The 17374-nt window shown below is 38.5% G+C and overlaps 2 long non-coding RNA genes across 4 annotated transcripts in view; one reads left to right on the top strand and one right to left on the bottom strand.

Annotated features, from left to right (window-relative positions):
* Positions 1-2401: 2401 nt before the first annotated feature.
* On the bottom strand, positions 2402-10698 carry LOC124084812 (uncharacterized). 3 transcript variants are annotated; one of them, XR_006849269.1, is made up of 4 exons: positions 10607-10698; positions 9684-9751; positions 4277-4367; positions 2402-2691 (listed from the first exon to the last, which is right to left on the bottom strand). It is a non-coding gene; the product is annotated as an uncharacterized LOC124084812 (long non-coding RNA). The 3 variants fall into 3 exon arrangements; XR_006849268.2 differs by lacking the exon at positions 10607-10698 and adding an exon at positions 6893-6911 and having other exon boundaries at positions 9684-10224; XR_006849265.2 differs by lacking the exon at positions 10607-10698 and having other exon boundaries at positions 9684-9929.
* LOC131423839 (uncharacterized) overlaps positions 9256-17374 on the top strand; it is a 41172-nt gene continuing 33053 nt past the window's right edge. Inside the window, exon 1 of the long non-coding RNA XR_009225921.1 lies at positions 9256-9968. This is a non-coding gene — a long non-coding RNA (uncharacterized LOC131423839). The remainder of the gene's footprint in view (positions 9969-17374) is intronic.

Genomic DNA, 17374 nt, shown 5'->3' with positions numbered 1-17374 from the left:
TTGCTCGAAATTTAATCTTTTTATCTGGAAGATCTCTTAATTTTCCCCCACATGAACATGTATTATTGGTACACTGAAAGCTGAGAGTATTACTTAGATGGAGTGGCTTCTTTAAGCATAAGAAGATTTAACATTTACAAATCAAAGGATGACACATGTGATTTATCACACATCAAAATTCTGAATATACTGTGCAGTCAGGCTTGTCATTTTATTAATTTTTCCATATAGGACTTTTCAAATCTTTAAGCACTGAAGTATGTTTGCATGTACTGTGACCTTCTGCTCAAAAGAGAGAATATAATCTCATAGGCAGAAAGCACTAGAAACTCTGAAGAACCCATTTCCATTGATATCACTTTGCAACATGAGCATCAACATACTCAGGTGAACAAATGGACTAAGGACAATGGTGGCAACAGGTGTGTGGCAGTGCTCACCTCCACTGGGCCAGTTACATGCACAGCATGCCTCAGTCATTTTGTGTGAGCTAAATTAGGAGAACAGCGCCTCTTAGGGAACACAGGAGCAAAGGCAGGCCTGAACTCACCAGCAGGTAGTCCACTCCTAGGAGAGGGCAGCAGAGAATTCACTCTGATGGCAACAATATGCAACTAGGATAGAAGATACTGAATGAAGCAAAGTCCAGTTAAAACATATAGTGGGGCTTTGCTGCAGATTCAAGACCCTGGTAGGCAGAATCCCAGCTTTGACCTGGCTGCAGCACATCCAACCTTGTTGGCTTGTCCCCATTTATTAGGTAAAATGTCAGCAACAGCCTCTAAGACTGTTGCCATCACAAAAGCACATGTAGATGGAGGTTTTTCAATTATTTATGCTAATTTGTGAGAGGGATAGGGAAAATATCGAATATTTGGCCCCTACTTTGTGTTCCTTTACTTAAATATTTTCTTTGTCCTCTTCATACCCAGTTAACTTACCAGACTGTCTAGCAAATTTTAACCTTGAAGATGTCCCTAAGTGTGCCTTTCTGGGCCTCTGACTTCCTGATGCTTTCTTGCATTACAGTGTTTGCTGCAGAAATTGCAAGCATCCATGAAGTTTTCAAAAATATTGTACTAAAGGGACTTGCATATCTTTCTCTGGGGGTCTCCAGAACACTGAATTCATAATGGGACCTCTCTTCTGAACCAAAACATCTGGCTTCACCTGGAAATATTACACACACACACACACACACACATACAGCTTTTTATTGCTTCACTTGGCTTCTAGTCAATTGTGTTCTTTCTCCCTTCACCCCAGGTTCATCCCAGAAAATTAGGGTAGCTATAAATGTGATGATCATTAGGAGTGTAGGTGTACATGTGTGTGTAAATTTAGAAACATTGACACTTTCCTCCACACTTATTTATTCCTTCTTAAATCAGGAGAAGGAAAATGGCTAATTTCTTGGTTGAAATCGTTTTTGTCATCTTACTATGTACTTGACACTGCTGCAAGTAAATATGTAGGTTTTTACTCAACTGCATCAATTTTTATAGCTAAAGATTTCAGAAAGCTGCACCAAATCTCAGGCTTCTAAAGAAATTGTCAGTGAGATCAATGCTGCTATATCTGGCTCCAGCGTCATACCCCAGGAGCCTGAGTGCATTTTGAGAAAGACACAATTTAATAGAAGACAAAAAAATGTCTCCCCTTCTGCAGAGCAGGCACTCCACCAATTAACTGCATATCAAATGCTTTTTGCCAGAATTATCTTATAATTTAAAAACAGTTGCTTATCAACTGCTCTTTGTTTTTATTTTCTATTCCTATATCACACGTGGGGCAGGGTTGCAAGATGGTCTGCAACTCAGCCTCATTGTGCTACATGGACCCATTCTTTTCTATATCTCCAGAGAAAAACTAGGAAGCTTTCTGGTTCTTTCTCCATTGCCTCCAAGGTACATTTGGGCAGTGAGAGGTACTCCCAGGAGCTGTACAAGGTGGTACAGAAGGAAAGGCCATTTTTCTTTGCTGCAGTTCCAGACAGTGCCTCAAAGCCTCTGCTTCTTTGAGTCCTCTGGGAAACACCCACTGTGAGCAGCTTGATCATATCAGCAGCCTCATCTTCCCTAGAGACCTTTTAGGACATCTCCCAGATGTCCTAACAACAACCTTCTGGCCTTTATTTACCCAACCCTTCTAATGGTTGGGTAAACTTCACTTCCTCTATCAACTCTCTCTAAGGAAAAAAAAAAAGAATCTAGAAAGACTTCTGTTTTCTGATTAAATCCTGAGTGATGGAGGGGGGGGGGAGATTGTTTTCTTGTGTCTCTCTAATAAAAAAATAGGGATATTAGCTAATAACAAGGCACTTATTGAATGCACATAACTTACCACAGAATCATTGCAGTATGTTAGATATGAGAACACAGAGGAAGTCACTTCCTTCAAATAGTTCCCAATGAAGTAGAAATTTAATAATGATCATGCATACATTAAATGTATAAATAAATGCAATGACTAAAAGTGTTTGCCAAGGGAAGAATGGATCAGGGAATTTTTGGAGAAAAGAAATTCACACATTTCCTTTATTTCAAAATCTTCCTCCAGCCAAATAAATGCTCAGTAGGTGGGCATCCTGGGCATGTGCTGTTGTCCATGACTTCACCCTGAGCTGTTCTGACATGCTGTCCTGCTAGGGAAGCACCATCATGTATGCCTGGGGCACCAGAGTAGGGAGGCCTGTGAACAAAGAAATGTAGTGTTTAGCTTTCTGCTGCTTCCTGCACATTCACAGAGTACATCCAGGAAGAATTCGAGAGTGAAAATAATGGCCATGAATAGTTGCATTAAAAGGGGCCTCTGCTAGTTGGAAATTTGGGCCTCAAGACACAAAAATACTGAATCGACTGGCTTAAACTATGTGAAATGAATGCACAGTCAGAGGTTCAGTGGTGCCATCGACCCAGGGTTCTCCTGTCCTCTCCTCTGCTGTCCTCAGCATCAGTTCTATTTTGAAACCATGCTCTTTGTAGAAGTAGGATGGTTGTCACTTTCCCAAGTGAGACATCCAGAAACAAAATTAATGTTGAGTGACCAAAAGGGAGCATGACTTCTGGGTTTGATGTTTTCAGAAGTAAGGAAAAATTTCCTCTCAACCCCCTGCAACCTTCTACGCCTCTTGTATGGCCTGTTAGTCAGAAGTAGCTCTTAAGCCCATCCCTGCACATATCATTGGAAAGAATAGGACTATGCAAATCAGCCAGGATTTAACCTTGAACTTGGGATAAAACCAGTTTTTTGTCCATGGTGATATGGGACGGGTGTCTGATGCTATGTTTATGGCAATAAGAAATAAGGAGAGGATTGCTACCCCCATCCAACTCAGGCAACTGTACCAAAGTCACTTGTGTGAATTTGGGGTGACACAAAAAGACCACAGGACACCAAATACCTTTTTCTATGAGCTTCAGGACAGCTTCCCTAGCTCCCAGTCTCAGGCTCCCACAAGGAGGACAAGAGAAAGTCACAAAAGGCTGACAAGAGAGAGGTAGCACAAGTTCTGAGGTTGGCTTTTATTGGGGGATGCTGTTTCTTAGAACATTCTATCCAAAAAAGGGGGAGCAAGGGATAGGATTACAAAGGAACAGGTGAGTGTAAATCAACCCCACCAGGTAACGTCTACACCTGGAGCCACACCTCATTATCCCAGCGGAGGTAAAGCCTAAGTTATTGCAGGTGCAATAATTGTTCAGTATCTCTTGCTCAGGACTCAATGACATGTATTTCCAGAGTGGCTCTCCACAAAGATACATGTAGTTTTCTCTAAAACTGATCCAAAAGGGCAGATATTTATTGTAATAAGAAGCTGGGCCAGCGTGGTGTCATATGCCTATAATCCCAGTGGCTCAGGAGTTCAAAGCCAGCCTCAGCATAAGTGAGAGCTAAGCCTAAGCAACTCAGTGAGACCCTGTCTCTAAGTAAAATACAAAATAGGGCTGGGGATGTAGCTCAGTGGTCGAGTGTCCCTGAGTTCAATTCCTAGTAATCCCTGTACCACGCCCCCCCCCCCAAAGAAAAAAAGAATCTGAGCGGGACTCTAGGACTTGCTGGCACCATGTTGTTAATGAGAATTACAGGTCTTTGGGGAATTTCTGTAGAACTCCCCATCTTATTTTGCACTGCAGCACTCAACTATGTTTGAATTCAATTGTATTATACTATGTAAGTCAGCTTTCTGTCACTGTGACAACATGCCCCAGACAAACAACGATAAAGGCAAAAAGGTTTATTTTGGTTCATGATTTGGGGGGGGTTTAGTCCATACTCTGTAGGCTTTGTTGTTTGGGGAGCTGTGGCGAGTCAGAACATCCTGATGGGTAGCATGTGGTACAGCAAAGTCGCTTACCTCATGGTATCTGGGAAGCAAAAAGAAAGAGATTCTCTTTCAAATGCATGCCCTGACTAATCTTTCCACCAGGCCTCCCCTCCTAAAAGTTTCATCACCTTCCAATGGCCAGAGGCTCGGAGCATCTGAGCCTTTGAGAGACATTTAAGATCCAAACCATAACACTCTATGGAAATTATGTTCAACTGTTTCCAGAAATCTACTTTCAATCCTGATCTTAATGAGAGTACTACTTCTTTATACCCCAATGTTAGGATCAGAAAAATAGCTCATCACTGTACTTAGGGCACAGAAATAGAATTCCATTGTTGCACTGAGCTCCCTGGGCTTCAATATTGATGGGCAACAAGAAAGTATTCTTGCCACCAATGATATGCCTATAAACACTTTTCTATAGGATGACACAATGCCAGACCTGGGACACCTGGAGACGATCTGCCCCATTGTTTTCTAGATGTTATTAGGTTTTCTGCAAAAAATACAGTGGCTCTTCTGTTGACTATGTTAGAGAAATGCTGGATAAAACAAGTTAAACAGGCCGATTTGGTTCAGGACCTCACTGAGCTTTTTGAAATGGTGTCATAAATTGTTCAAAAAGGCACATTATATTCACAGCTACTTGAACTTATTTGATCACAGACTACAAAGTAGAATATGGCAAGATTAATGTGCATAAACCACTTCGGGTAATGCTGCCTATGTGTTTCATTTTATACCTAAATAAATTCCTCACTTTACCCCAGGATCCCTTAGGAAACAGGTGAAATTTTGAAAAAAAAATTAAAATAGAAAACAAAGTGGCTAGACGTAGTAGTGCATGCCTATAATCCCAGCTGTTTGGGAGAATGCGGTAGGAGCCTCAGCAACTTATCGAGGCCCTAAGCAAATTAATGATACTCTATCTCAAAATAAAAAAATGAAAATAAAAATGTCTAATGTCTGTCAATGAATTTTTAGACTGTAGTTTTGAATTTTCTAAGCTCTGAGAACTGTTGGGAAAAAAAAAGCTGGTAGGATTTTTAAGAGTGTTCTATCAATGGGGTGAAGTATTAAAGGTGTGTTCAAGAAATAAACTAGAGGATTACTTAAGAGTGATACAAAATTTCCCTCTGTAAAAATGGATTAAGCCACTGTTTGTGCTCATGGTGCAGAAGCAATTTCTCTCAGGGATGCTGACCCATCAAGAAGACAAAGGTCACCATCTGGGTGGGGAAGGACCACTCCAAGTTCTGTACAAGACTGTGTCCAGAAAAGTTGAGGATGAAAATAATGAGGGCGAAGAGGATAACCCTCTAAAATGGTCACAATCCTAAATTTCAATAACGATTTGCTAAAAGCATGTTACTGACCAGGGCCATATATATGAAATATAGGATTGGCCCCCAGATGGTAAGAGAAGAAGACAAAGTTCAGGAGCAGGTACTGCCAAATTAGGGCCCTCTTGCGAAAAAGGCTTAGGGCCTCAGAGACAGACTTCACCTATTTTAAGTGTTTCCCACAGTGGTCGCTGATTTTTGTCTGAATAGTTTATGTCAAAAATGGATATTTTCCTAACAATCCTCAAGAAATAAGAAAGACAAAATTCAGTCTTAAACTTTGATTATATCCTGTAATTTAAATCCCTCTGCATACATTGTGTATGTGAGTTGCTGGAGTGGAGCATTGCTTAGAGATAATCAAGCAAATCAACAAGTACTTATAAGTACCTTATACTAACAAGGATATTTATTAACAACCTCAGTTATAAGATGGAACTAAACCATGGTAACAGTTTTAAAATCTGTAATAAATTCAATTAAGGTCAATAGTCAATCAGAATCTGAATGAATAGATATATTATCAGAATATCTTGAAAAAGAATTTATATTAATTGATTGGCTGTTTTAATATTAATAAAATATATAAAATTCAGTATTGATCAGGGAGAACATGGTACAAATTTTAAAAGAAATCTGATTGAATGGTTGTTTTCTTACGCTTTTATAAAAGCATTGAGGATAATTTGTTAATCTGTTTCTCTGAGTCCTACATAATAGTTTCATTTGCCTCCAAAACTTCTAGAAGCTACTCCTAGTTACTTTAATGAGTTTTTCTCTTCCTCTATTTAAATTTGTTTTTTTCCCAACAGCAGCCACAGGGCTAAACGTAGGTGAGTTGGTTATATTAAGGGAGCTACAGTAATTAAATTATTGTACTACTGCCACCCCTCAAGCTGTAATTAGAAAGGATGAAAGCTTAATTTTTCTATCAACAAAGTCAATTTCATCCAAGCTGTTGTTCAGATTGCCACATACATTTAAAAAGTGCGTGTCTAAACTAATAGGGAACAAATGAAATTTAAACCCCTCATCACAATAACATGGGTGGATTGTAAATTTATGGCGCATATTCTCTATAGAAAAACAAGTCTATTCAAAACATATGTAGAAGTCCTCAGGCAAGCACAGCAGTGTGGATATAAGGTATCCACTGTGTGAGCTTGTGGCAGAAAGGTCTCTAATAAATTAGAGTAAACAGCAGCCGAACTGTCCTCACCTTGGTTTCTCTGTTCAACCTAGCAAGGAAAGAAAGTTAGCATTAATTGGTACGCTCAAAGGAACAGGCACTTAGAGTAATTAAGTCAGATGCAGAAAAACAGCTCTGCAATGAAAGGCTGACAGCAGGACTCAGGCACAATATTCATAATGAGTGGCTGAGGATTTTAATGGATGGAGGCTTAGAGACTAATGGACAATTAATGTAAAACAGATGACTTCCCTTGGCGATGACAGTCTTTTAAAAGTCGCTTCACCTGCTGCTCAAACAAATGTGGCTAAAGTGAAATGAAAAGAGAAATGAGGTCTTACTGAACGGGGCCACAGCTAGTATTCGTGTCTCTGCTTTTTCCTCTCATATTTTCAAAAACTAGGTCAGGAATTTAACAGTTCCCTGCAGTGGGCACCAGCCCCCTCTTTTGGCCTCCTGCCATCCAGGGTGGACTGAGATCACTGGCTGTGTCTCTTAAACCTTCTAAGGAGCTGCCCTAAGGGCTCGCCTTGTTTTATGGGGGAAAAGGAGACAGGGCACCTTATAATGCAACAGGATATCTTTGAAAATGACACCAAACCTCCCCTACATAAGAACTGCAGTAAATACATAACAGAACATCTCTTTTTAGAAATGATTTCTTCTCAAGCTGGGCTTTTCATTGTGCTTACTAAGGTAAGACAGAGTCCTCCACATTTGAGCTTTAAAACCAGAGGCAGGCTCTTCTGATAAGTGGATAGATACGAAAAATACATGCTGAAATCAAATCAGTTGTTTGAAAAGAGAAATCTATTTCCTATAAGAACAATGCTGCAGTGACATCAAATTGCCATATGATCCTGCAAAGCCTGTTGAACCCAGACTGGGACTTAATGCTGGTCAATCAGAGCCCTGAATCCTAGGCACAAGAGGTGCTGCCAATACAGGAGAGTAGAAGAGGGAGAAGAAAGTACGTACCTTTTCCTCTTAGTGGAAAGTAGGACTGGACTGAATTATAATTTTTGAGATGCAAACTAATCCTTGACAATTTTCTGTTCTCCAACATCCTTGCACAGGACCCTCAGGAAATCAGTGCCTTGATATCATTTGGTTTCTTGGTATCTCAAACCTGCCGCCACTCCCTATCACTCCAAGTGTCCCTACCTTAATAATTCTTTACTCATTCTCCTCTTGTTTCTCTTCCATTTGTTCAAAATAGTATATCTCAGCTAGAAATTAGAGGAAAGCAACTTGCACCAGCTAATTAACACCCTTGGGTGATGGCCTGAACACTCCTAGAAGTCTTTGCATATTTAAAAAACAAAATGCATATCTAACTGACAGAATTTTTGTGAGAAGAAAATCAAGTGAAAAATGTCAGATATCTCAAATGTATCTACACATAGAGGAGAAATGTACGAGAATATTAGTTATGGCAGAGAAAAGTAGAAGCCACATGAAAGTCAAGAGGAAAGTGTCTGAATAAAATATAGCATGCTCCTACTGTGTGATCTTATGCAGGAGTTACCTGTAACCATTAGAAAAATCATAGAAAGTCACCCTTTCCTCACAGCCTGGCTGGGTTCCAGCCCCAGTGTGCCCACTCAGCAGGACACTTCCAGGTCACACAGTTTATAAGCCCTGCCTACCCTCACAGAGAACAAAGAGAACACAAAGCTGTGGCAGAGGCAGAACTGGGTTTGAGTTCACAAATATAAATATAAGTGGATTGTGTGTGATAAGCCAGAAAGTTGTGTCGTAGGTATGGCATTGACTCTTAAGTTGGATAGGCAAGAAAAATCTAATTACTTTCTTCAAATTAAATCTGACTGCCATCCCTAATGCCACTGAATTGGCAAGAAATTCGATCTTAGTTATTTGTCTCCCTTCCTTATCCCTGGGCATACATAAAAATTTGGAAAGCTTAGTTGGTGCCCAGAAAGAAGCAAGCCTTTTAATGTACCGTGGGTGTGTGTATCCTTACTGTCCTAGGCTTAATCTGAGGAGGTTGGCTCACCTGATTCTGACCAAGCCGCTTCTCTTCAAGCCCACTGGAAGATTGAAGCAGGCTCAGTAAAGCCTGGAGCATTCTAAGGAAAGGGCACTGATTCTCAGCCTTTGGGTAGATGCAACTTTCTTCCATTTCAACATCTTGCCTGCTCCTTGGACAAATACATTCAGCTATCCCCTACCCACACACAGAGACACCCTCCAGCACAACCCTAGCATTGAGCTCAGATCTCAAGCTCCAGAGAGACCAGGAGGTTTCCAGGTTGCCAGGAAGATCCCTTACCTGAAAGCAGTAGTTCTCAGTGGGTGGGTCCTAGCCTGCAGTATCAGCATTCAAGGGAGACTTAGGGTTAGAAATTCCAGTTCTGGACTCCATCCCAGACTTGCTGAATCAGAAACTCTGGGGCAGGCTGTGTCTTAAGTCCTTCAGGTTCCTCAAAGAAACTTGATTTTTTTTTTCTCAGACACCTCAACATTCTACTCAGAGGGCTGGGGATGTTAGCTCAGTGTTAGGGTTCTTGCCTAGTATACACGGGGTCCTGGGTTCAATCCCCATGACCATCACCACCACTAAAAAAAAAAAATAGTGCCAGTTGGAGGCAAAGGAGCTTTTGGTCCTGCCTACCCCCTTTAAATTAGAAATTAGATAAAAACAAAACCATTCTCATTCTTTCACATTCCTCTCTGGGGTGGGGGAGGGACTAAAGAAACAATTAAATACCCTAATTAACTATCTCTTTTTTCCCCCTTTATAAGCATATGTAAAGCACAGTCTGGATTTATAAAATATAAAGAAAACCTGAGAACTTACCTGATCCACATCTCACCAGCAAATTCTCACCTCCACCTTCCAGGTTTAAGAATTCAGAAGGCTTTGTCCTGGGGAAAAAAAAAAGAGCATGCTGAGAAATAAAGGTCAAGTATTCAGACTAGGCTGTTCCACATCTCCATGGAATGAAGAAAAGTGTGAACACCCGTGGAATTTCAATTGGATCTCCTTGTGCAAGGAGTTTTATACGGAGTGAGACAGGACCAGCACGTAACTTCCTTGCACTGAAGAATTTCATAATAAGAAAATACCATCATATTACACTAGGTAAATGCCAATTTTTATCATATCATCTAATTTCAACTTTGATATAGAGGTTTCATTTATGTGAAAGTGGAGAGTCATCATTTTCATTCTTAAGCCCTATTAAATGTCACCCGTTTCCTGATGCATCCTCCTGCTGCTCCAGATACTTCTAACACATTTCAGACCTAAAATTTTCAGAGCTGCTTCTTCTTTTCTAAGTCATTTTAAGAACCTGGCATTAAAACATAATTACATGACTGAGAAATACTTTTAAAGCCTGCTCAGTATGACTTTTTTTAATAGTGAGGTTTCTGAATTGCATGCCTCAAAGGATGATTTTCTGAGCTGTGTATAACTGGAGAGCTTCTCTCTGGGCCCATTAGTCACCTTACAAAATTACATGAACTCTTTTAGGCCTCCTAGGATAGCTACAATTTAAGAATAAATGAATGGATTATGTTTCATGTGACCATATTTTAAAACAATGTATATTAACAACCAAGACTGTTGGACAGTTTTTGGCTCCTGAGATTATAGTCACAATTGCTATAAAATAGAAAATTCTCTTTTTATAGAATAAAAAAGAACATTTTAAAGCCAAATTGAGAATCAGACTCCAGTTTTACTTGAGGAAATCCAGGCCACAGATCAATCCAGACCTTGCTCAAGGTCACACAGTCTGGTTTCAGTGCAGCAGGAATTGGACTCTGTCCCCTATGCATTCCTGCAACTGCCAATTGTCGGATCAGCCAATTCTTATTTTCCAGTGGCCAAAAAGCCTGTCCATTACCTTCCATCACACGATTGCCACCTAGTGCTATCAGTGGACATTGCTGCTTATGTAATGACTGGATTCAGGCCAAAATACAAACAGAATAATAATCAATTCATCTTTAAAACTTATTGAGATTCTATTGCTATGTTAGGTCCTTTATTTATGTTGTCTTATTTAATCCTCACACTATGAACTGAACATTTTTATCCACAAAGTAATGAGGCTCAGAGAGATGAAGAAACTGGTCCAAATTCACAGAGTTTTGCCCCCAGGTGCAGTAGCTGAATCGTGTCCTTCCCTGGGGCTGAGTCCCTGTCCTGTAACTTTGGTCTACATAAGGCTGGGTTCTAGTTCTTTTTGGACCTCTCTGATCTGTGATGTTCTTCAGGCTTCAATGACTGGCTCAGGGATAGTCAATAAGACCCCCTGACACTTTTGCTAGGACAGGTGAGGAGGAGGTACTTGCTATTTCCATTCACAGAGTATGTGGTAAAAATAGTTGAGCCAGGCCCTGTGAAGTAGAGCTGAGAATCAAGTCATCAAAATACCAGAAAAGCTAAAGGATGGAAAAAACTGAACACGGTTACACGCCTTGTGCCCTCAATTCCAACTGTGTTTGAAGCCAGTTCCTGGGTGTTTCAGTTCTGAGTCAGTAAAGGCCTTTTTAAGGATTAAGCCAGTTTGAAATGGGTTTTTCGTGTCTTGAGCTGAAAAGTCCTAATACTGAGGATTTGCCCTTTCTGGGTTCCTTTTCTTTCTTTACTTTCAACTGTCAACAAATCAATATTGGTATCATGCCTATGCTTACAAAACATGAATCTGTTTTCCAGAACTTATCATTCTATTCTTATAGCTACAGTACTTAAGAAATCATTTGAAAATATGTAATTATAATTTTAACACGAAGCTATACATAAACTACAATACCAAAAAAAATACCTTGAAAATCTTTTGTTTCTCATCCTAAATATGAGCTTCTCAAGAGCAACCAGGAAGTTTACAATCTAAAGTGATTATTCTTTCATTAAGGCAAAAATTGAATAGAGCTTTGGGGCTTGTAAGAGAGTTTAGCCATCTGTCCAGGATTCATGTGTCATTATGGCTTGGAGGAGTACCATGGGTTTTGTCAAATGAGACATATTCCTTTGAGAATATCATGCATTTATTCAAGGCAAGATCAAGATATATGCATACTTGGGGAAAGGTGGCCTTGAAAATCATTTTTTTTAAGTTCATTATTTTTGGATGATGGAAGAAATTAATTTCCTTTCTTAAAATTATTCATTCCTTTTTTTTCAATATTTCAAATAAGAAACTTGTTACATGCAATTTTCTAAACCAGACTACTTCCTGGGAGTTAAATTGTTTATATTTCAATACTAACATAAATAACTCAATCCCAGAAAACAGCACCATGCTAATAATTTGTTTTTCCAATGTTAGTGACTACCAGCTTTTGGAGAGTGTTTGCTAGTTAGGTTGAAGGTTGGTGACAGCCTCAAGTGCCTATCACAAAAGTATCCAACAAAGATGATTTGGCTGCAGCAAAGGGAATTTTGTTTGTTTGTTTAGGAGGAAGAGGTTTTTCAAAGAATGTACACAGCCATGAATAGACATTGGAGTTAAGTGCTACAGTTTTTACTGATTTATTTCAGCAATTTAAAAACAACGATTTTAAAGACTATTGACCAAGGAAGCTGCAGTTTGCTGACTTGTCCCCTCTCCCCACCACTCCTGGTTTCCAAGAAGCCTCAGGAGCAGCAGGACGAAAGAGAGCTAAGTGGGCGTGACCTCACCACCCCAGCTCTTCCCATTCAACCATTGCAGCTTTGCTCTGAGCTCCTTTTTTTATTTTTAAAATTTTTTTAAATAAATAAATTGTTTTAAAATTTTTTATTCCAATTTGTTATATATAACAGTAGCTCCTTTTTCAAGTGTTGAGCTTCCTTAAAAGATTTTCTTTCACTCATTCAAGCAGCTGTTTTCCCAGCAATGTGCTAAGGCTCTGTGGCCCTCCCCTGAACAAGAAAGTCAACCACCCCCCATTTATGTTCTAGCACAGGAACAGATAATACCCAAATCAACAAAAGAATTTTTAAAAACAATACAAATAGAAATTAGTAATGATAAAGAGAATGAAGTGGTAGAGTGAGAAACAGTGACTTAAGGGGACAGGCATCAGTAGAAAAAACAGTGAGGAAATACCTCACTGAGAAAGTGGTAGCTGAGGAATGTACTGGAGTCATTTGAAAGCTGTAAACACAGGTGTAATATGATGAAAATTTAAAAAAATAATAACTTTTGTATGTTTGGTAGAAGGAGGCAAGAGAGAATGAAAGCAGATGAGCTGGGCTAGGCTCAACTGGGATCACCCCAGGGAGAAATCCTGATGGCTAGGATCAAGGTAGTAGCAGTGGAGATGGAGAGAAATGGGTACTTTGGGGCACATTTTGGAGACTGATGGAATTTTGTGATGGTGATGGTTTGATGGATGAAGTAAAAAAAGAAATTAAGAATTACTGCTAGTTTTTTTGTTGTTTGTTTTGGTTTTGAGCAGTTGGGTGAATGGTGATGTTTTTAACTAAGGTAGCAGAAATAGGAAGAGAGATATGCAGAAAGTTTGATTTTGGATAGCTTTGGTTTCAAATCCCTCCTAATTATTCAAACTGAGATGCAGAGTATTTGGTTCTGTATGGAGACAGGAACTGAGAAAAGAGATCAGGCCCTAGAGACCTAGTTATGAGAAAATCATAGATCTAAAACATCGGAGTGAAAGGGATCACCAAGAAGGAGACCCAAGACCATGTACCAGACATTCAAAAAAATTATAGTATCAGTAGAGAAAGAAAAGAAAGGATAGAATGAAAATCTGATAAAGATAATAGATTCTGCAACCAGATAATTCTCACTATCCAAAGAAGAAAAGAAATCTGCAACAATTGCCATGGATATTCCCAGAAATAAGATGCAGGCATCAAAAACTCAGTCAAAACTCTTGGTTGGTAGAAGTAGAAAATTGTGGTCAGTAATTCAAAAGTAAACTAAAAGAATTCAATGAGTTCTCCTACTCTTCAGAAGCCTGCAAAGATCCTAATAGGGAAATCTATCCCATTCCTGAAATGCTATATACTCTGGGGGAAAATTCCCTGATCTTGGATGTCGCAGCTAGGATTCATTTACCTTCACCTGGTCATCCTACAGCATGCCCCAGTACCAGTGTGACTCTATCAGGAGGTACCAGTCTCAACTACTCTCTTCAGAGTTGACTCCTCTTTCTTGTTAAACAAGGATTTTAATGTTCCAAACGTAAATTATCCTATGAAGAACTTTTCCAAATGTCCTGCCAGGCAAGTTCCATTGACATCACTAGCTATTGGTAGGCTAAATCTTAATAACGTTGAAGCACAACAAGGGAAGAATGGACTTCTGTATTTCCTTGTTTTCAACAAGCTCTTTGGACAAAGGAAACTTGCAAATATGCAAAAGTTCTCCAAATACTAGATATGCATCCAAAGGGGTTTTCAGGAATGATGGATTTTGTCAGTCCACAGAGGATTTTATTGTACTCTTTCCTTACATCAGTGGGAACCTTTCCTGATACTGTTAATGTTCATTATTCTCTGATTTTATATTTGTGAATTTTCCTACCGGACAAAATTTATTTGTAAGTCCAAAATCAGTGTCCCTAGAGCTTTCTCAGTTACTCATGGACATCCACAGTGTAGCAAAAATTGGGGGCACCTGTATTCAGTTGAGACTGAACAAGGTGATACCTTCTTGTTTTAGTTCTTTTACTACAAATGAGTGTTTTTTTTGCAGTCTATTTAGTACCATGTTTCTCATTTTTTGTGCCTTTTGTTGACAATTTTGTCCTTTAAAATGTACCCCTACCCAAGCAAGTACTTAAGTGCTGTCCAGTGTTTCTAAGCACAAGAAGGGTGTGCTGCACCTTATGAAGAAAATACGTGTGTTAGATGATAAGCTTCATTTAGGCATAAGTCATACTGCCCTTGCCCCTGAGTTCAACGTTAATGAACCAACAGTATTTATTAAATAAGTTGTATAACACAAAGGTACATACTACATGATCAGAGAATTCCAAGAACCTAATCCTATATTTCTTCTCAGAACAATGGCTTAATTTTTGCATGACTTTAGAGAACATAACTACCACAAATAACAAGAACCAACTGCAATTACATTATCAAAGGAACACCACTCAAGTGGCTTTCCTAAAGTAAGACACACATATCAAGTTGGCCTTAGTCTCCATTTAATGTAGACAGTCTTTAAAAGACAGATCCTCTTCCTTTTAAAATGACTAAAACAAAACAACAGAGAAATCAACTATTTAAAGCATTGCTTAATCAGTGTTGTACCCCCCTCAGGAAGTGGTGTGTGTGTGTGTGTGTGTGTGTGTAAAAGAAAAAACTAAACACCAATTTCACAGTAAAATTGGTATGTATGAAAGTACTTAGTGCAAATCCTAGGATATAATAAAATATTAGTATAATATGCTCAACCAAAGAAATTGCACAGAAGGGAAAGAAGAGGTACTGAGAAAGTACATCAGCCAAATTACACATGTGCATTTATAAATATAGCACATGAATTCCACTTTTATGTATAATTATAATGCACCAATTAAAAAATAAAATAGAAAGGAAACCAGTAAAAGTAGTGGGGGAGATATGAGAGGAGGAAAAGGGGAAGTACTAGGGAATTTATGTGCATGTACAAATACACCACAATGAACCCCACTATTATGTATAATTATATACGTTAATACAAACATAAAAAAGAAATTGCACCAAGAGATAGTATTTTGATGCTAAATATTAGAATTAAACATATCTCAAATATTAATATTATTATCACACTTTTACCCCATATGATTATGTAAAACATTTTCCCAGAATGAGATACATATTCTTTCTTGGAAATATCTGTAGGGGATTGTTAAATAATGGTACAAACACATGATAGATAATTACACGAGTATGACGAGTCATGTTTTAGAAGAATATTTAATATGGTAGGATGTTTGCTATACAATAAAAAACCAAAAGTCTATGCACAATAGGATGATAATTTTTAAGTTTTCTACAAACACTTCTAACATAAAATCCCACAGTATTTGAAATTGTAAACTTCAGCTATCACATTGAAAGTAATTTTTATTTTCTATGTGTTAGTATGAATTTTCTCTATTTCCTATAGGCATATTACATTATAAAGTAAAAAAAAAAAAAAAAACCCTGTCATTGTGATTTTCATAATTTACTACTTTTTATTGTTCAAGCCTAGAAAGTAGCCACACTTGTTTTCATTTTAAAAAGCTACATTTTTGTTATCACTTGACATCTCCGATAATTGGTGAAAGCTGAATGAAACATAAAAAGTCATAGTCAAGTCTGTATTCTTCTAGTAATAAATAGCAATATGAATAATCCTTTGTAGATTATACAAAAACTCTTTTTGGTTTGGAAGTGAGATGCATTTTTCATGCAGAAAACATATCTTTCCAAAGCTAAACATGAAAATGAGCCTGTCTCCCTGGAGTACCTTGCCTCTGGCAAACACAGGAAGGAGGCCACCAGGCTGCTGAGGTATAGGGGGATGCTGGGATCATTTGCAAAGTAGATAACCTTCTTAACATATGTCGTAAATCAGGATATAAATTGAAAAAATAAAAGAATAGGCAAATCTAGGGGAAATGGTCTAGAATCACATGGTATGTAGACAAATATGTGTACCAAGTATACAGTATGTAGGCAGTAAGTGTACCTGGGAGCAAAAAGTCTCATCAGCTATAAGAATGATGTAAATAGACTGAACAATGTTATTCTTAGTAAGATAGGGTGTATATTTTGGTATGTTTGAACCTAGAATTGCACCTCCTATGGAGCAATAAAAAGAATTCTTAGCGAATGATAAGCCCTCATTTTTACATTAGTTATAAATCCATTAATTTGTAAACTTTAGTATAATAATCCTTTAAGCCATATGCTTTAAAAATATTCTGTGTTCATTTTAAGCTTTTTTAAAAAAAAAAACAACAACAAGCATGAACTATTGTTCTCCTAGCTTTAATTTATAAAAAGCTCATCTAAGCACTATAAGCCATCAATTCTTAAACATTGATTTTTATTTCCCTACTATTCTTTGTTTTTATGTGTGCTCTCAGTTTTTGTTGTAGTCTTTCATAGGCACCACAAAATGTGTTTGTTTTCCCCATTTAGAGCTGATTTCGCCCAATGTACATCCCAAAGAAAATTCTGACTCAGGAGGCCTCTTCTATTCCAGCAGACTGGAGAAGATAAGAAACTGGCTACTTAGAGAGCTTTTGAACAACAGGTTTTATGTGCAACTTTGAGGTTCCACTTGGCAGTATCTTGGCGCCATCTTGACATGAGATCATAATAAGGCCAGAGAACACAAGAATAATCATACAACTTCAGACACTCATGAAACCTAACAGGGTGCTCACACTACCCTCTCTTTTTTCCACAGCTCCAGGCTTTATCTACAATGCAAGATCAGGTATAGAAGAATAGAAGAGGAGGTAGTATTGTATTTGATCAGAAATAGAGAGACATCTCCCAACTGGAAGAGTCTGTGCCAACCCTGTGGGATCTCTGGTTGGGTTGAA

The sequence above is a fragment of the Marmota monax genome, unplaced genomic scaffold, assembly GCF_021218885.2.
Source record: "Marmota monax isolate L192 unplaced genomic scaffold, Marmota_monax_Labrador192_F-V1.1 WCK01_AAM20220418_F8-fsc00013, whole genome shotgun sequence".
NCBI lineage: Eukaryota > Metazoa > Chordata > Mammalia > Rodentia > Sciuridae > Marmota > Marmota monax.
This window is presented reverse-complemented; position numbering and strand designations above follow the sequence as displayed.